Source organism: Centroberyx gerrardi, chromosome 4 (genome assembly GCF_048128805.1).
Source record: "Centroberyx gerrardi isolate f3 chromosome 4, fCenGer3.hap1.cur.20231027, whole genome shotgun sequence".
Taxonomy (NCBI): Eukaryota; Metazoa; Chordata; class Actinopteri; order Beryciformes; family Berycidae; genus Centroberyx; species Centroberyx gerrardi.
In genome coordinates, this window is record NC_136000.1 from 21,174,157 (window position 1) to 21,194,821 (window position 20,665).

The 20,665-nt window shown below is 43.8% G+C and overlaps 1 protein-coding gene across 1 annotated transcript in view; it reads right to left on the reverse strand.

Annotated features, from left to right (window-relative positions):
- The window catches only part of b4galnt4a (beta-1,4-N-acetyl-galactosaminyl transferase 4a), a 127,782-nt gene that overhangs the window by 56,119 nt on the left and 50,998 nt on the right, over nt 1-20,665 (reverse strand). The gene's annotated exons all lie outside the window — the stretch shown is intronic.

Genomic DNA, 20,665 nt, shown 5'->3' on the forward strand with positions numbered 1-20,665 from the left:
ATATCGTGAAAGAGCAGGCCAAGGAAACCAGGGGTTATTTGCCCAAAGGGCTGCAATTAAGACCCTGTGGAATCCCCTCTTCACCATTCATCCCTAATCCAGCGTTTGACTCGCCAAAGCCCTAATCTCCAACATACTCCAACCATCCACTCTGCCGGCCAAGATCTCATCCCCCGGGAGTCTGAACTCTCCCCCTGATCAGGGATTTAGCCCGGCGCCCCGGCCAGAACACTGTGGGGCTCTTTCTCTGCGGCCCGCTAAGAGCCATGTTAATGTTAATGCCGCGGCGTGGCCGGCAGGACCGAGCAGAGAAGAGCGCGAGTTCTCGGCCAGCTGTAAGGAGATAAAAGGCTGCCGGGCTCCCAGAGGAGACACTGAATCGCAGAGCTGTTAAATGAGCGGCAAAGCATCCTCCATTTAGCGGCGATGTCAGAGAGAGGGTGCACCTCCTCCGAGACGAGCCGGAGAGGTTTTCAGCACCCCTGAAAAGAGCGAGGCGCTTTCGTCAAGCAGGCGCCACTGTTTGGAAGAGAATCGGAGGGGGGAAAAAAAGAGAGATTTTGAGAGTGGAAGGAGCAAAGAGACGGAGCTGTCGGATGCCAAACCTTTGATTACTTTTTTAACTTCCAAGGGAGAGAGATGAAGGAGGGCAGGAAGGTAATGACGAAGAAATGTGACAACAGGCTCCTCTCCTGTCTGCCACCGGAGGAATGCAAAGTGCCTGTGCATGCCCGCAGACGCACACTCTCAGTCGCTAACTCTCTCTCTTTCACACTCACACACACACACACACTCTCAGAAAGTCACACAAAGATCTACTCAGTGAAGGACAAAACAACATTCACATCTCATCAGCAGGTGTCTCATAATATACAAAGACAGTAACACTGGAATGAAAGTGATTAATTAAGTCAGTAGGAACCAGACAGAGAGGTGAGACTCAGTTATTTCAAAAGAAATAATGTTTGAACTCTTACGTGTGAAAATGTTATGCATTTACTTTTCTTTTTCATTTTAACGGTATAAAACATTATGAACAAAGCCCTTATGAACAAAGTATTTATTTTTCAAAATGCAATTCTACAATATAAAAGAAAATCACACTTAATTTCCATCAAAACTATTAGATTTAAGAACTTATAACTAGATAAATAATTTAATAGCTTCAATTTTAAATATTTAGAACTGTGTCAACAATACTTTATATTTAGACGTATTTCCAGAATATCAAGTGCCAGTAAAGTTTCTATGCATTTATGTAAAATGTAGTTTAACTTTTTAAAAAAAAGCTATTTTTGTCACCATTTGTTCCTTGCAGTCAGACACGGTACAGCTCTCTTGCCTCAGGTTAACACTGTGTACTATTAAGTGCTGCATTAGGTTTGAGGTGTTGCAGGACTTGGCAGTTAATTTCTTGTCACATACAGTATATTGCACTGCGTGCAAGGTCTGGCAAAACACCGCCAGTCCTTGGACTGTTTCTATGACATTGTGCACTTAATTCTAGCAAGTCAGATTTATTTATATAGCCCTTCATCACAAGCAAGGGCTCAGCAACCACACCATCCACAATCCAAGGGCTTTACATACCACATCATATACTATCATATACATACAGTACAGGAGGAAACCCACACAAACACGGGGAGAACATGCAAACTCCACACAGAAAGGACCAGGTGGAGGTGTAGTGACTGGTGGGCGAGTTTGGTTTTCCTGCCAGAGCCAATCAGCAGTCACTTTAGGTTTTAGAATGAGCATGGTGATTGGATGAAAGACAATGTAAGATTAACCATTTTTAACATATTTTGGTAGTCCATAGTACCCTTATTGTTTCAGTAACATACTGAGAAACTCTGTATGTTGTCAATATGACTCTGCATCAATGTCACCACAACAAATTCAAGTACATTTACTTTACTTTGTGATTAGTGATGAGTGATCATTATTCAGAGAAGATGTTATAGGATAAAATGGCGTCCACCCTGAAAGACCCCTCTCTAAATCACTGGGTTGAGTTTGGGCTATAATTCACACCGACACCACTTTCCTAAAGCGCTGCCTCAGCTCCGTCCAACTCAAAGTCTGCTTATCGATGCAATAGTAAAAGGTGCAGTTAAGCTCATTGACCTGAGGTTGCACTACATCCTTCATCAGCTATATCTCATCTTCCTCTCCAGCGTGTATTGACTTAACACTCCTCAGTATTATAGGGCTAAATGTTGTCATTATTTACTGTAGGCTACAAATACCGGCTACACTTTGCGTGACTCATTATTTCCGATGCATAGACTGTCTAACTTATGAGCGTATCTATATTATCCTGGCACTTGGCCCAGTGCTTGTGTTATTATGTTTCACTGATAATTAAAGTTGATGCTAAGGGGCCTGTCAGATGGCCTTATGTATTAAACATCACATCGAGGCAAACAGGGAATATCAATCAGGCAGATGAGACTGCTTATTTATCATATGTTTACACTGCCATTTACCTTGTTGACTTCCAGTCACATAGCCTGATAAATTATATATAAGAACGTGTGCATTTGTCTGTTACAAGAGGAATGCATCAGCGGGAGAGAGAGACAGAAAGAGAGGGAGAGAGTAATTATTAATCATAGCTAAACTAAGTTGTTTCTCATTCACGAGTGAACATGCAGGAAAGAGTTGTTCATCTCAAAAGGATTGATCGATTGATCCGCTGTCTGATCTGTGAGCTTTTATCATTGATCTCTCTATTCACCCACCCCGTCACACACCCCGCAGCAGTGGGTCCTAACCTCTCAGCTGCGTGAGGTGTTTGTGGGTAAACCGGCCTTGCAGACTCGCCACGTTCACAGAGCACAATTCAAACGGACGACCTTGCTGATCCTAGCCCAGGGAAACAGCTGGAGCCAGCGCCCTGGAATACCAATGAGCTTAATTAATCTCCCTCATTAAACACAAACAAGCACCAGTCTGAGAGAGAGAGGAGAGAGAGAGGAGAGAGAGAGAGAGAGAGAGAGAGAGGGGAAGGGGGGGGGAACAAGCAGAGTGCTGGGGCTCATTTCTCAAATCTCTTCTGCCCCCCTCGCCCTCCCCGGCCTCATAACCCCTGTGAACGAGCTCGGCCCAGACAGCTCCCATAAGTCCACAAATCATATTTTCATTTCCCTGCGACCCGCAACGTGAAAGTTAATAACCGGAGTGGAATAATTGCATTATTCTCCATTTTTCATTCATGTTAAGCGCCACCGAGATCTACAGTATGTTAATTATTCCTACCGTAATAGGAAAACAGACGGTCGCCGTTTTTCATCCTATACTCTCGCTCCATGCAGAGTGGCTTCTCGTCACTGGATGTGTCCTCGTATTAATACATATGGCTGGAGGCCAAGATACCTGGATAAAGTTAACTGTAGCAATCACTAATCGCACTGATTCATCACCTGAAAGAAATGCCGTGTCTCTGCTCTCATCTGCGCTTCTGCTCATTTCGCTTACAGTTGCTAATTCTGCTACTGTATACAGATACTGAGATACCACATACTGTGCGTCAGCCACTGTCGGATGAGAATATTACAGTCATGAACCAGACATTCACAATCTATGTGACAAGATGTGACACAGCTCTGTCTCAGAGTCTATTTAACTGTCACACCGTTTCTGATGCATAAGCTGAAAGATATCTACTGAGTGCAGAGGGAAGGGGAGAGACAAGGAGAGAGAGAGAGAGAGAGAGAGAGAGAGAGGGTGACCAATGGAGCAACAAAGAAAAATAGAGCAGCGGAGAGAAGATCTTTGATAGGTAGTGCACACAGTGCGTTGTTCCAGTGTAGTCCCCACAAATCCCTGTGGCAAGGCATCTGTCCGAAGCTACTGCGTACCGTCAGACTCCCTCTCCCACTGCTTTTTCCAGAACAGACCAAACGCACCACTGTCCGCTGGGTCTCTGAGCAGCAACGCACGGCTCTGTGAAGTATTACACACTCCGGCACTGTCTGTAAAGTGACTGCAGCTGCAGAAGATTTCAACTTGCTGGATATATCATATAGGAAATACTGTTTCTCTATGGCACAGTTGTGGGAAAAATATTAGGTAACTCTTTTGCGATATCTTGGATCCGTCTTTTTCTTCTCAGAAATGATGCTTCTATAGGAATAAACATTGCTTTAGCCAAAGCTAGGTTTATTCAAATAAAGAAGAGTTACAACTGAAGCCTTGGCAAGACCTCATGGCCACAGCTGGGTAATTCCATTGTCTCTTTGGGTCTACTGCTCAAATTATATTTAACACTACACTCAACATAGTACTCTGCTTTATTAGATAATGCGTATACTCTATAAGAGCAGTGCCGGGCGCTCTGCCATCAACCACTCCACTCAATGAAGAAGCCTGCAGTACATGCCAGCATACTGTGCAGTATGTGGTCCGCAACTTACCCAAGGTTAACTCCACAGTTGCCTTTATCTTAAGAAATAAGAAAACGTAAGAATCTGACAAATGCGGTGATTCAGCTCAAATGACAAAACGTAGGTACACCGCATTCATTTGGCAAAACGTTGCATAAGGCTGATATTAATACAGTGATCACTATCATTTGAGTGCCTCAGAATAATTGCGAGGGAGATACAATAATGGAAAAAGAAATAGGATTGAAGACTCTACCAAAAACTGTGACAAAAGAGAAGATGAAAAGTAATTGTGCAAGGAAAGGAACATTGCAGCAATTCATGAGTCTCTTTTGGTAACAGGGAAAGCAATGCAAGCCACAATGAGGAAACTCATTATGATTTTCAAAATGCTCTGAGAATGAGAGAGAGAGAAGGGGGGTGGGGGGTGGGTCTTAGTGGTGGGAAAAATGAGGAAAAAGACGGAGATTATGTTACTCGCATTTATTTCTCTAGTTAATACTTTAGAAGACCAATCACGCCTCATTCAAGATAGGGAGGCAGAGAATTACTGAATTACCTTCACAAGAGCCTTGTGGGGATTCAAAGGGATGTTTATGTGAGTCCTTGGCCACGGTTATGGAAGAGTGTGCACTACAAGGCCCACAATGGTTATAGGAGATGTCTTCAGTGTGACCCATAAGCACTAAACCACACTTACCAACACACTCACCATGGCAACTGAAGACTTGCCAACGCAAACGTATGAAAATAGCCATTGAATTAAGTCGCATGTTAGCTCAGTTAAAATAGTTTTTTGTGACATGCTGTCAATTTGATCAATTTGGCGTCAGTGTGTGTGTGTGTGTGTGTGTGTCTGTCTGTGTTTGCTTCAAAGTATATCTTCTCTTTAGTGGCTACAGGAACCCTTCCTCACATGTGCTCCACTGAACAATCCAATCTATTGTAAAAGCCTTCCTCTTTTTAATAATTCACTCTTCATTTAAAAGAGGCTGACCACTAAACGCTGATGAGAATGCAATGGGAGAGAGAGAGAGAGAGAGAGAGAGAGAGAGAGAGAGAGATGTGGAGAGCGAGTCAGTCGGCCTGTGGAGTAACTAGTCTTGTGAGAATAGTGAAGCAATGTGGCTGAACCATACTACTCTTTTTCATTCATCCTCCTCTTATTCATCCCTTTCTCTTTCATACACGTGTCCTTCACTGTAGAGCTGAAGGATGGCTCGAACTATTTTGTCTTCCCTCACTATCAATCAAGTTAATGCTCCTCTTACCAAAAGACTTGGGATGCAGTAAAATAGTACTTGCTATGATATCTCAAGCATTCACAAATTCACACAACCAGAAACATGTCCTGCACCCATTCAAAGTCTATGCAGGTAAATTGAGAAATGAGTCACTATAAAGCAACTTTCTATAATCTGAGATAATTTGATGAATTTGAAAACAGTTGCCATTGTTTTGGAAAGGAGGAAATGTTGGCCACAGATAAACTTTTGCTCAAAGTTGCAAATCACTTGCTAGCATTTGTCCAACCTGTGACTGCAACAACACTGGCAGCTCGGAAAGCATTATAGATAACGGATATCTCAGTTATCTGACTGCAATATGTTGAAGTGGCTGCTCATGGTCTTAGCTAATGAATGGGATTGTCCAGGGAACCAGCTCAGTGATCCTGGATCAGCGCTCATACACCGACAGCCTGGATAAATCTGCGCCCTGATCTTGCAATCAGCCGTTCGAGTCTATTTCAGTAGGAACGCAGCTTTGGGAGTCGCAATACCTCCACATCCAAATCCCTATTCCGTTTAACAAAGTGGCTGGCATTGCCGAGTAGAAAACCAGCCCGAGCGTATTCCGTTAAACTATTGCAGAACAAATCCCAGCCAAGAGAAAGAAGGAGTGCAACTATTTTTGTCTCTCTGCTTGCATTATTCATGTAAGAAATTACATGTCGGTCAATGGAACAACGGAAGAAAGGTTGAGCGAGGAAGAGGGGGAGAAAAATGGAACATAAATAAGGGACGGCTGCAGTCGATAATAGGAGTGATAGAGTCAGTGGCTCCAATTCATTGGTCGGAAGATTAATGGGGCAGAGATGAGTGCGGCGGGGAGACAATCAAACACAAAAAAAGAAGAAGAGGAGGAGAGAGGGAGGGAAGGGGAGAGATGGACGGATGGGCTACTGCAAAAACTGCAGACAGTGGAGAGAGAAAAGGGAGAGGAATTACTACGCTGCGTGAGTAGTTATAGGCCATTGATTTTAATGTGATGATGATGAGTATGTTTGGGCATGTGTGTGCGTGTGTGTGTGTGTGAACAGACACAATGCCGGTACGTACAAGCGGCAGGTATCAGTGATGGAGCGGTGTGTGTGTGTGTTATTGATTTAGGGCCTTGGACGAGGTGCTAGGATTTCTGTCATACTAGAGTCCAGGCCAATACAGCAAGCATGTTAGGACACTGGCTGTGAGGAGCGGCGCAACCTCTCCGGAGATCGATAGCGGTCTGAGGAGCTTTATCTGTGTCCTAACTGTCGGCCACTCTTGTCTCAGGCCTTCTCGTTTAAAATCATAACTCATCTGGTCACTTTACAGGACTCAATATTGCCATTTCTCACATTTTGTTATAGATTTCACATTAACAGTGCCCTCTAAAACCTCTAAGTGTGCAGAGGGCAGGAACAGATTTTACTGCGTTAATGACATTCTTTACATCTGTACATTCAAACACATGATGGAACATTATGCTGCACTCACTGGTTACCATATCATTTGTGCTGGCAATGCATCAGCTTCATACCCCCCTCCCCAAAAAAAAAAAAAAGTGCTGGTTCAGGACAGGATTTTGCATTAGGTTGGGAGGTGGAGAGAGAGCGCAGCAAAGCTTAAGCCCTCTTTTTGACAGCTTGTAATCTTTACACAGAAATTAAAATCGTTTGAGAGGTGCTTCAGTACAGCCTTAGGCTAAATACTCTGCCTAAAGACGGCTAAAGGTGCCTTTATCATTATAAATGCAATGTAAGTAGAGCTCGTACAAGATGGGATACAGAGTGGGATCAGCGGAAGAGGAGAAGTAGTTGGAAAGGGACAGACAGCAAGACGGAGAAAGTAAAGAGAGCAAGCCGGCATCTGAGTTGGGATCTAGCCTCGTTTCTACAATCTCAGACAAAAAAGGGACAGTTGTACCTTTTGTCCCCGGGGTGGTACTTGTACGACGCGCTACCTTTTTTTCTGACAGTGTAATTTGTTTAGGGGGGGAAGAAAGAAAGAAAGAAAGAAAGATAGAACAGAAGTTTGTCATCAGCATTAGGCTTGGGTAGTCTGTCCAGTCTGATTACTGCTGATGGGGTGTGACACGGGGCAGCTGGTAGAGAGAACAGGCAAACAGTCAGCTGTCAATCATCCCTGACCTGTTTGGTGCTCATTACGGCCTCATCAACACCGAGCCTGCTGGAGAAAAGATGAGGCGGACTCAGACAAAGATGGACACACAGATAGACGCGCCATGCACACGAAGACACCCAGACACACAATACAGATGCACACACTTCCAGTACACAACCATACACACATTCACATGCATATAGATAATGACACAAGTAGGTGAAGCAGGCTCTTTTCCTGTGGATGTGCACAGTAAAGGTGCTTTTCTGCCTTTGATGCTTTCCCTGTGCTCATGTATGCCTCTGTGTGATGAGAGTTTGTGTATGTGTGTGTGTGTGTGTGCATTTCTGTGTGTCTGTGTGATGCATGGCAGGCAAAAAGTGTACCACAACCCCCAAAAACCGAGCCAAAAACCTCAGCACATCTGGCAGTGGGACCTCAGAGCGTAAATGTCAGATATTAAGCTACTCCCTCCTCCCACGCCAGATCCCTCAGCTCCGCTGGCCTAAAACCAGGGATTTAACATGGAGTAACCCTCCTTCCCTGCCCAACAATCCACACACACACACACACACACACTCACAGACTCACTCACTCGCACAGCTTGCCGTGTAATCATGTATCTAGTTAGTGGAAGCGAATACATTAAAATGCTGGAGTAAATTATGAATGAAATATAGGCCAGGAGAGGGAGAAGTTTAATTACTGGAAATACTAAGAACTGTTGTGAAGCCTTTAGGCTGGAAGTGACCTTTCATAACCTCTACTCTAATCAAAAATGAATAGGAATTCACATGTATCGCTCCATCTCTCTCCCACTCCCTCTCTCTCTCTCTCTCTCTCTCACATACAAACACAATCAAAGACAACTTCCAAACACAGATCTGTGAATATACTTGCAACAACACATATCTAAATATACCTACACACATTTCATTTTCAGGGTTCAATATCTCAGTCTCTGTTTCCTTCCTCCTCATTCTCTCATCCTCATCTCAGCAATCAAGCAACAGATGAGCATGAAAAAACATTGGCAGCTGGACTCAAAGCCCTGGAATTATAACCAGCTAAAAATACAGATACGCTCGCACACAAACACTGTGGATGTGTGTGTGTGTGTGTGTGTGTGTGTCTGTATGCCATAGCTCGTTAGTGTGTGTAACTGCCTGTATGACAACATTTGTGAGTCTTTGTGAGTGTAACGGCTTCATAAATGAGTTTTTTTTTTGTATATCTGAATAGAATGGAATTGGATAGAACAGGACAGGATAGAATAGAATAGAATAGAATAGAATAGAATAGAATAGAATAAAATAGAATAGAAGAGAATAGAGAATAGAGTATTTTGAAATAAGAACCCAAGCTCCAGTCTCTGTCAGTGTATCGTCTTCTGACCCTACACACACACACACACACACACACACACACACACACACACACATCCACTTCATTATACTAAACCTGGCTTCAGGGGAACTTGTTGGGATCAATAAGCTAGCAGCAAGACCCCTAAGAGGTGGTCCCGTCCTCATTATCTCTGACAGTAAATAGAGACAACAGAGAGAAGACCCCAACAGATTGTACTGAGATTAGCTACGCCTACAATCAATAGGCTACTTACACCTTCTTATCTTACCCCTACTGAATAAATACACAGAATAACAACAATGCTCTCATACTGGAAGTCTGCCTTCTCATACAGGTCGGTTTCCTGCTCTGACCATGTTGAGAAGCTGTACTTTGCACAGTAGGAGCTGCAAAATAAGCCCCAAGAAGGTGAATCAAGGCCGACACAAAGTGGAGATGCAGTTCGCTTACACAGCTACTCCAAGACATTAATTATTTGACATGACTTATACAGTAGATTTAAAAGTATTTTATCACTAAATCTAAAGTAATTTACAAGCATCTGAAACCATAGCAATGTAAACAAATCCAGTAAGATTGACATTCAGCCTCTAACTAGTAACAAAATCTTTCTTGTTTCTTTATAAGTTGAAAGTAATCATGAAAAATCATCCATGTTTCTAACCTAGGCTAGCCAAGTGTTTGTCTGCAGTAATCAATATGTGACGTCTTTATGGCACAAGGTGTCAAATATCAACAAAATCGACAAGACTTGTTGACTGCAAAGTGATTTGATGGCATGTGAAACAGCGGTCTGCTTTGTGAAGCAGCGGTCTGCTATGTGAAGCAGCGGTCTGCTATGTGAAGCAGCGGTCTGCTATGTGAAGCAGCGGTCTGTCATTTAGAGATAACAGACCTCAAAATGCAAAATTGAGTATTCAACAAAACCATGCAGGCTAAATGCATAAATGTGTTTACATGCACACCTACAGTGGGCAAACATACTTCTAGATCTTACAGCAAACAAGAGATATTGACTGTGTATTGTATGTTGCGGCACATCTGACCTGCAGTATCTTTGATATGTAGCTTCCCTGCTGCTGCCCCATCACTACGACTGACATTTCTGCTGACCAACGATCCCCAGCTCTCTATCCATTTTTTGTATTTTCTTCCCTCCATCCCTCTTCCTTGGGCAACTTGCCAGCTCTCTCTCTCTCTCTCCTCCTTTCCACTGAGAGAGGCTGTTAATTCAGTATGACCTAACTTCCTTCTCTCCGAGTCCAGAAAATGAAAAAAAAAAATGAAAGCTTCAAACAAACCGGCTCCTCCTTAACTAGATGTACGAAGGACCACTTATTATCTAAGCTCTTTAAGTGCTCCACACAGTGTTTGCCAGGCACTCCATCTCAAGTCTCCTTAAAGGCCTGGTACACCCCAAAATTACATAGAATTAACGGCTGCGGACTAAGTAACTATCCATCAGAACAAATCCTCTCCTCAGCTTTTCCCTCCTTGACGCAAGACTGATAAATAAGAATTATTCCACAACAAAATGACACAAGAGACTTTAATGACAAAGAAAAGCTGGGAAATTTAAGTTGGGAAAGTTAAAAAACAAACAAAAACTGTCATGGAAATAAATGTGAAAGCTAAAATAGTTTTTTTCATTTATTTGACTTGGCTTTGTTTCAGGACTTTTAATTTGGGAAGTTGGCCAGTGGGAGACAGGAGGAGATGAGAAGAGCTAGCGGCCACGCCAGGCTCCATTTTTACCTCGGTAAATAAACACTGCGTTGTGCCAGCAAAGCCCATGGCACCAGGGGATGGCTTTTACTCTTTTTTTTTTCTCTCTTTTTCACCTTTTCATCCTCCCCCACCTCTTCTTTCTCTCCCTTTTAAATTCTGCTGTCACCCCCGGGCCCAGAGAACATTTCAGACTCCATCTTTCATCTCAAAGAAAGCTACGCCTCTGCAGCTCTGCGCACGCGGCCGTGTGCGCGGCCGTGTGCGTGTGTGTACTTCAGATAACCGGCTTCTTTGACCTTTATGGCGCCGGCATCCCAAAATACCTGCTCCTCTCCTGAAGCTGCCGACTCTCTCTTACCCTCTTTCCCTTTTTTCTTCGACCATCCATCCCTCCCTCCCTCCGCAGTCTTCTCAGTGCAACTCAAACAAACAGGACAGAAGTGAGCAGCTTTGAGGAGGAGGCCGGTGCTTAATAAACTACATCAAAACACATTTCTCCCCAAACTCTCTGCTCCAAAGGACGCTCCATCACCTGCACACCTGTTCAGAGATCTCACACCCACCTGTTGGCCTGTCTATCCAGACCTGACCGACTTTGCATATCTCTTTCCTCGATCCATCAATCTCTCTCTCCCTCTCTTCGTCGGCACACTTTATTCTCTATGCCCTAATAGCACTTCATCTCCACTTCTCTCTTGCTCCGTGTTGCGTATTGTCATCTGCAAACATCCCCCTATCTCTTTTGTCTCCGAGACAACGAGACAGACAAAGAGTAATTAAAATTGCCCCTGCTGCTTTGTGTTTAATGTCCCCGTCAGCCCGCTGTAGTCTGGGGAGCCGCTTTCTACATTCGCAGCAATGTGGTGCTCGCACTTCGCCCGACAGCCCTTTCAGATCGCCAAGTCACTCTGCGAACGACTGAACCGAGGAGGTCGTCACATTTATCCAATTCTATTCAGAAACTTGTGCAGCTGATAAAGTAAAGCCTTAAGGACGCTTTTATTTTTTCACAGCAGTTCAGATCCATCTAGTACAGGTTGAATGTGTGGAGCCAGTAATGGGCCTAGCACTTTAAAAAAAAAAAACTTCTACCATAAACATGAAATGGTCAAAATACTTTCTGGAACAACAGTGAGAGCGGGAACACTGTGCAACTTTTCTGATGGCATTCTAATGGTGACAGTCTGGTGGGTCCAGACAGTAGGTGGGTGCTGCTGAATCTGTTTGCACTGTAAAGGTCCTTTTATCTCATGTCAGCTTCAACTGTCAAGTTTCACACAGAGCTTGTGTTGGGATGGAGCTAACCATGCATTTTCTACATACCTAAAAACACACTGCATACAGAAATGACAGCATTTTAAGTGTTTGCCGATATAAATAGCGCCTTTTATCACCGGTGCACTATTTTGACAGCTGGATTGCTTTTGCTGCTTCGCGTTAACATTTCATCATTCCACCTCTAACCCCTCTGACATCAGCTCTATTTTAGCATCACCCACCGCAAATTTCGCAACCATCTTGGTGGCATGGGTGTTCGACGGTGTCTGCGCACGTAAGTGGAGATGGATGGTAGGAAGAAAAGAGCAATGAATCTTCATCATAGTCTGCCACTGTTTCTCTCTCGCCCATCCATACCCAAAGTCCCAAGCTGCACTGTTTTCTTCACCCTCCGTGTATCTATCTCAGCCCTCGTGTTTGTTCAGTCCCCCCACCCCTCCTCCCTTATGTTTTCCATCCATTCATCCATCCATCCATCCATCCATCCATCCATCCATATATTCTCTGGACACCTGGAAGGAGGCGGAGAGGTAATTTATAGTTCACTCCAAGACTCTGCGCACTCCCTTTTCTTTTACAACACGCCCACATTGTTGTGTGGCCTCCATCCATATGAACCAGAGGCGTGGGTAGTAATTTCATCTGCCTACAGGTGTCTTGTCAGATCAAATACGACATGTATGCACCACCACCTGCAATATAAAGTGTCTTCAGGAAACCCACCCAATGACACTTCACTCCTATGGTCCTCCAAACCAAGATGCAAAGCTTCTAATCTACTCTGGCGTTTTTTACAACAGCTGTTACATATAGATGCTTTGTTAGAGACCAATCAGTGTGAAGATTTTGGCATTTGGTCATGGGTTTTGCATTGGATATAGAGGTCTATGTGTAACTCATGTCAAATTCCTAGAAACCTTGGCTGGTACAGCAATAAACTATTGAATCTTGAATCTTTATTGCAATCCCCTGTATATTCCTGTTGAGAGTTCCTCCAGCGCTGGTGGAGGACGATGATTGGCGGTGACATGGTGGAGGCTCAGGGTCGATCCTTTCAATCTCACTCTGTATGTCCGCCTCATCATCTCTAGTTGTGTTACTGTGTCCATCACATCTCTGTCTCTGTGCAATTTTGTCACCAGTCTGTCTGATTCTCTCTCCGTCTGTCTGCCTATGTGTGGCCAAGATGCAAATAGTGTAACGGGCCATTTAATATGTATATTATACAGTCTCTCCAGGAATTTGCTATATTATGACTGCAATAATTAAACATTCAACCAATATTCAACCATTCTAGCAATATTTGTGAGAACTTGCATTTTTGCAAAATTACCACAATTTTTCCACATGAAGCAGTCAAAGCACTCAACAGAGTGCTTACAATTTTGGCCAATCATCAGACATCACACTTAACACTCACATAAAATGGTCCAATCAAACAATAGCAAACTATGTCTTCCCCGATCTTCTCACACTATAACCGACTCCACAGTGGAGCTTCTGAGAGGGAAGAGATGGAGGAATATTCAGAGGGACAATAAGTTGTAATTTCATGAGTTTTATTCCCCACTACAGGTGTAAGAAGTTGAGCGCACTTTGTTTTTCCTTTACCCTGCATTAGTAAAGTCTCCATTTGTCATAGGTCTTTGGTTTGCATAATTTTTGTCAGAAGCACACAAAGTCTACATCAAAAAAAAATGGGCACTTTGAAATGAAACTGTACTGCTTCACAATCATGAAACACATTCAAATGGACTGGTTTTATTTGGTGCTTACTGTGCTGATACTGAGTTGAAGGTATAACTGGAATCTCTGTGTAACTTTGAGCTCATGTGTTTGATCTCGTGCTCTGATTTAATCTCTGTTCGGAAAATAAAACACCACATTATTTCCAGTAATTTCTAATGTATGTACGCCTATGCTTATTATTACAGGAAGGAATTATATATGACTCTTTCTTATTTGGAAGCAATTGCAGAGTGCAGATTTTGCAATCTCTTTAGTGCCACTTTTTACTGCAACAAACACCAAAAGCTCCACAGAAAATCTGCTACAAAATCAAGCAGTTTCGGTTGTAGTAATTACCAAAAAACTAAATCTTGAAGCAGCTGATTATAAACCTTCCTGACCCTGAGAAACCCTGCATGCCCACAGCTCTGAGCTTACCACAGGCAAACACTGGCCTCAATGTGTTTGTGTGCACACCGCTGTGTGTGTGTGTGTGTGTCTGTCTCACTTTGTACATATGAGACGAAGAGAGTGCATTTGTGTATGCATGTGCACTTGCATATGTGTGAGTGTGTGTGGGAGTGCGCGCACAGAGAAACTTCAAAGCAGTGGAAATATGCTGGAATCTCCCCTTCAGTGCAAACAGTATATTAGGAGTCTAACTTATATACTTGCAGACTCTGTTCTAGGCTCAGCAAATTAAGGAGATGTTTAGGGAATGTGAGCTCTGAAAACCTGCGCTGTTTGAAGAAATGGGAAATATAATCGCAGTGGAAGTTATACAAGCACACACATATGCAAATGTAAGCACAAACAAAAACAAGATGCCATTCATAGTCAGTTTACAGAAGCAAGAAAAGCAGTAACCACACACACACACAAAATACAGACACATGATGAATGAACTGTCATTTCTCTGCAGCCATAGCCTAGCTGTTTCCCAAACTGCAGTTGGGCACAATGGAGCCGCAACACACACCAACAGACATGCACACACACACACACAGACACAGACACAGACACACACACACAGACATCCACAAAGGACCTTTGGATCAAAGAGTCAGAGAGCCTGCAGCCTGCTAACATCAGCGCTCTCTCTCTCTTTCAAAGTGATTATATTGTTCGATTTAAACCGTCTTTGTGAAGCAGTGTCTTTGTTGTGGTTATTAAAATTGTTTAGGACAATGAACAAAAAATATGTTCCAGAACGGCCTTCCCTGTTAATTTGGTTCTGCAAATGCATTAGAATAAAGGAAGAACGATAGTAGGGAACTCCTCTTTTTCAGCTCTTTCAATTGTTGAACAAACACAAACCAAAGACCAAGAGACACTCACTCAAACTACAACATTGATTCACTGGTTGCAATTAACATAGTGTTGCTCCTGTCCGGTCAGGCGCAAATTGAAAAAGCCAATAAAAATTGGTTTTCTCCCGCCAGCTGCCATCTCACAAGAGTCTGGAATGGCCGCCCTGGATCCATCCGTGCCTCCCAGCCAGCGGCATCGACTCGTGCGTCGATACCCGCGAACTTCTACTGGCTCAAGTGAGGAAAATCAAGGCAGTGGGTTGTTTAATGACAGAATAAATCCAGGAGGACGCTTAAAGGAATTGATGTCCTGACAATAACAACAGAGCCAAACAAAGCGCTTCAGCAGCTCCGTCTGTCCGCTACTGTAGCTGGATTAATAGACTGCCTGGTCCGCCCGGGTCAGCCATTACCCCGGGATGAGATACATAAAGAATAATCACCTTCTCTCCATCACCGCAGCCATTCCGTGGTCACGGTCAGGGTTTAATCTTACATTCATTTACATTTTCCTCATTGCACTGTAACGACACATGCAAGTTGTCATAGCAACACATATAAAAGATTGCAGCTCTGACGCGTGTGATTTGATTGGATTAGCTGGTTAATGAGGCTCGTCGCGTTCAACACCTACTCTCAAAGACTTTTAAAGGTCAAACTCCAACTCTGGTTTCTACGGCAATCATGGCAGCATGATGTTTAACTGTACAGCAGGTTATATTAACTAAAATATCATGGGATTATAATTATATGATTATAATAGAGTTATAATGGAATTATATGTGATGGGATTTTCATGCAAATGGATAGAAAACTACTTTTCTCTAACTCATAACGGGAGGTGAAATGCGGAGGTGGAGGTGGAGGTGGAGGGGAAAGAAGAGGGTGAGGGAGGAGGAGGAGTGGAGGTGGTAGAAGTATAGAGCCGCTAATGGAGTTGATGCATGAGGGCAAGGAGGAGGAGGAGGAGGTGGAATGAGCAGAAGTAAAACAAAGTGGAGGAGGAAGAGTTGGTGTGAGAAGGGGAAGATGTGATTTAAATGATAATACCAGTGTTCTTTTTCAGTTGGTGTCAATCTTCTAGGTTGCCTCTCTCTACATTATTCCTGGTGGAGTCTGAACACAGTCAGCATAGTTAGAGATATCAGGATTTGTTGTCCTGCCTTCAGAAGAAGCCATTTGCTGCTATTCATTTTGTACAGTGTGAAAAACAACTTCCACAGAACTAGATAATCCACCAGATTAATTATGAAGCCTTCATTTGGTTTCTCTGTTTTATTGCCATTGTGAGTGTTTCCATATCAGTGCACGCATTCTGAGGCCTCTCATTGGACCAGAGAATATTTCAGGCTCTTTGATTGGATGAGCGAAGCCAGAGGGCGTGCGTGTCACAATATAAACATAGGATGTAGACAAAACTTTTCACCAATAGCCGACATCCTTTGTGATTATGTTGCACTCTGTTGTCACCTGACACCCACCGGAGGAAATGGACGTCTTCTCCATATCGTCTTCTCTTGTCACATCCATGTCTTCCCATTATTACGTTTATACTTAGAAATGACGAAAAACGAGTAATGGAAAATGTAAACCAGATGTAGACAGTAGTCAACGAGCTATAACTCCAAACAACACCGGTGTTCTCCTTTAAGAACAGGAGGAAGTGAAAGAACTGCTGTAAGAGGAGGAGGGCAGGTGAAGTAGAAGAAAGGAGGTAGCCAACAGTGAGGTGATGATGAGGCGGGTGAAGGAGTTGAAGAGGAGAGGAGTACAAGGTGGGCGTCCATGGGCGGTGAGGCAGGCAAAGATCCATGCCTCAGTGAGGAGATCAATCAACAGGTTCCAAGTGTCTGGCCTCTGCCCGGACAGCATCAGCACAGCGGAGATCGATGAGGAGCGAGGCCGACGGGCTGGTTCACCACAGGAGACACCGCATTATAGACTGGACACACACTCCAGCGGTGGGGGTGGGGGGGTGGGGGGGGGCAGTTTGGGAGAAAGCATGGAAGTGGGGAGGGAGGGGAAAAGAAAGGATTAGAGAAGGTCTTGAGAGGGGGAAGAAGAGGGGAGAGGAGAGAGAGAAACAAAGAGAAAAGAGACAGAAACAGAGAGACAGAAAGAAAACAAGGAGGCTGACACTTAGGCAAGTCGAAAGAAATGAGCTATTTCAGTTCAAGAACAATCTGAACACATCACTGCAGTGCCAGTGAGGGGCCAGCTAACTCGAAAACACCTCTGTACCAACAAGCTTGTACACCTGTAAAAGTGTGAATTGCACATCCACGTCACTACAGTACATATCTTTCGATCCCATTTACCTCTCCCTATATTAGTTCATGCTTTGAGGCCACTCCCAGATGAAAGAGCGAGGAGAAAAAGTTCAAAATGAAGGCACTTGAAAGATGGCACCTATAGAAAATCCCCCGGAGAAAAGCATAAAAGAGGAAAACAGAAACTAAATGCTAAAATCCCCTCCAAGTCTTAAGAGATATGGCACTCACTCTTAATTCTGGCAAACGGGGAATAGAGATGAAAAAGCAGGAGATGTTCCCACGGGAACGCAAATGAATGCGCTGCGCCTCTCCCTTGAAATAAAAAGAGGACCCAGAGAAAAGCGGCATACCCACACCAAGAATTTTGTTTCCACATCAATTACTCACATCACTGCATCCATCCATCCACCCATCCATCCACGTTGCCAGCTTGCCAAGTCTTTCCTTATCTGCCTCTCGTCGAGTAAATACATCAGACGTAGGAGATTTGGCAGGAAAGACAGAGAGAGAGAGAGAGAGAGAGAGGGAGAGAGGGAGAGGGAGAAAGAATGGTTTTGCTTCTTTTGTTGAGCTTTTTTTCTTCCTGTAGGGCTCTTATCCCTGCCTCGTTTCCTTTGTTAACTGTTTCTTTGATAGAAAAGGGTCTTTATGGAGCGGAAGAGAAATGGAAGTGTGCAGGTTTTTTTGTTTTTTTTTCCCTTTATCAAGTGGCAACAGGAGCAGCACCTGCTTGTTTAGTGTCTGGCTGACATGCCAGTATCATCAGAGAAACACACTCCTACACTGATGACTTCCACTGCCCAGTCCTGTTCTATGATCCGGCCTTCTAAAAGCATTTAAAACACTTAAGCACTTAAACAGGTTTGTCTTGCGGGGGCTTAATGTGCTCTCTCATCCAGGGCCTCTGACCATCTATCAGCTCCTTCTGCTCTCAAGGATCCTGCTCTTATCATATAACACTAATGATGCTGCATGGGTGGCTCTACATAGATATATGTAAGAGTAGTCCATCTGCAACGACCAAGTACAACAGGTAATTATTAGGCTACATGTTTCAGCTCCTGCCTGGTTTCCTGAAATTTAGTGAAATGAGCACGGTGTCTTAAAATGCAATACATGCTGTGTACAAAAAAGTGAGACAAATAGGTTTCCCCATGACAACAGGATTGCGTGAAGGAGACACATGACTATAAACAGCTGTAGTTTGACATTGAAATAGCGCAGTGGAAAGTAGAGGTGTGGAAGTGGAATCTGCCTTCAACTCTGGCGACCCAGGTTCAATTCCAAACTCAGAAGAGAAGAAGTAGTTTTCTACTGAGACTGAAGTTTTTATTTTTAGCAATTTCTTTATTTAACCATGACCAAAACCCTTACCTTAACAGTAACCAAATAGTTTTAGTTGCCTAAAGCTGACCTTAATCTAATCCTTAACCAAAGTTGTTTTACTTGCCTAAACTTGATTATTAGCTCAGCTTTTCATGTGAAGAACAGGTGAAAATAACATGTCTAATTTGTGCTTAGTCACATAATCCAATTTGTGGTGGAGGAATGTAATCTTCTCTTAATTCATGTCCACAACGCGTAATCTACATTTCAGAGTTTGTACTGAATTCACAAAATTTTATGAGACTGTGTTGTTCAGTTCCTGAAACACATTTATTCACTTTCTGTACCTGCTTAATCCTTCTCAGCGTCGCAGGAGGCTGGAGCCTATCCCAGCATACATTGGGTGGAGGGCAGGGAGACACCCTATACAACTCAGCAGTCCATCACAAGGCACAAGACAGATAGGCAGACACACACATTGATGCCTACAGTTATGGGCAATTTAGAGCCTCTAATCCACTTGATTTACATGTTTTTGGAATGTGCGAGGAAACTGAAGCACCCGGAGGAAACCCAAGTGAACACTATGAATCCCTGGATGTCAAGTTGTCAAAAGATTGTTGGTACTCCAAATCGTTTGGAGGGATTGATGGTCTTTCTCTAACCACTGAGCCACCATGCCGCCCGTTCTCATAGTAGAACCTGGTCCTCGGAACTGACAAAACTGGCTTTAACCATGATTGCCGTTTACAGTTATGAGATGGATTTGCAGCCCTGGACTCTCCTGGAATTGCCTTCCCTCGCCCTTATCAGCAGTGCACCTTGGCCACGATCAGCGGCCATCAATCAAGTCAGTCCAGTGTATATATACCCCACAGAGAGAAAGAGAGGGGGAGGAAGAGAAACAGAGAGACAGACCAGTGCCATGTGTTGTGACCTAGTGACCTCCTGCCAGCAGAGCCACAGCATGAAGCGGACCGGGAACAGCAAACAGCCAGCCGGTAACAGCTTAGCACTGGCCATGATGCAGCAGAGCCAGCCAGGTAGGAACCAGAGCGAGTGAAGGGTGAAACTGTGTGTATAGAGCAGGAATCCTTACTCACTTCAACAGGGCGCCTAAAAGGATTTGGGGTGATCTCCTTGTGTAATTCATTCCCCTGACTATCTGGGATATAGAGGATGGAAATAAAGCGGAATGCTCTTAACGCCTGAGAAGGAAAAGAGAAAATGTGCGTAGGCTGGTGTGTAGGTGTGTACTTATTGAGGAGATTGTTTGTACAGTATGTTTGCATGCCCACTGTGTTTATGTATGAGCACATGTGCATGTGGGGAACTCTGTATCTCCAGAAACAGGATTTCACAAATGGACAGTGCGGACCGCAGTGCTGGAGCCCTGCCGGGGAATTTATTGCAGGTCCACAGTCTGGATCCCTGGCCTCTGTGGGCCAACACTGGGCTGAGAAATGCCTCAGGGGTGATGGAGAGAATGAGTGAAAGCAGTGAAGCAACCAGAGGATAAACAATACTGGCCTGAACCCTCAAATAGCCTCATATAACGGAGCTGTCAGCATCCCCAAGCCTGAAAAATGGCAAGGGAGAATTCATCGTTGTATGGTCACAGACAGTTGTTAGAGGATTGTAGCTGAAACCAGCCTCACAAACTGCAATTATGCTCATTCAAGGGAATATATAAACGGTTGATGAATGTTCACTGGTGAATAGGGACCAGCAGTTTAAATTGAGATGTAAAAACCAGGCAAATCCAGTTCTAGTCTTTTGATTAGATTTAATCCAATTTAGACTAACAATTGGACTATTGACTGCAGCACTAAAGACTATTGGAGGTGCAAGATGAAGGCTGCTAAACATATTACTATGAG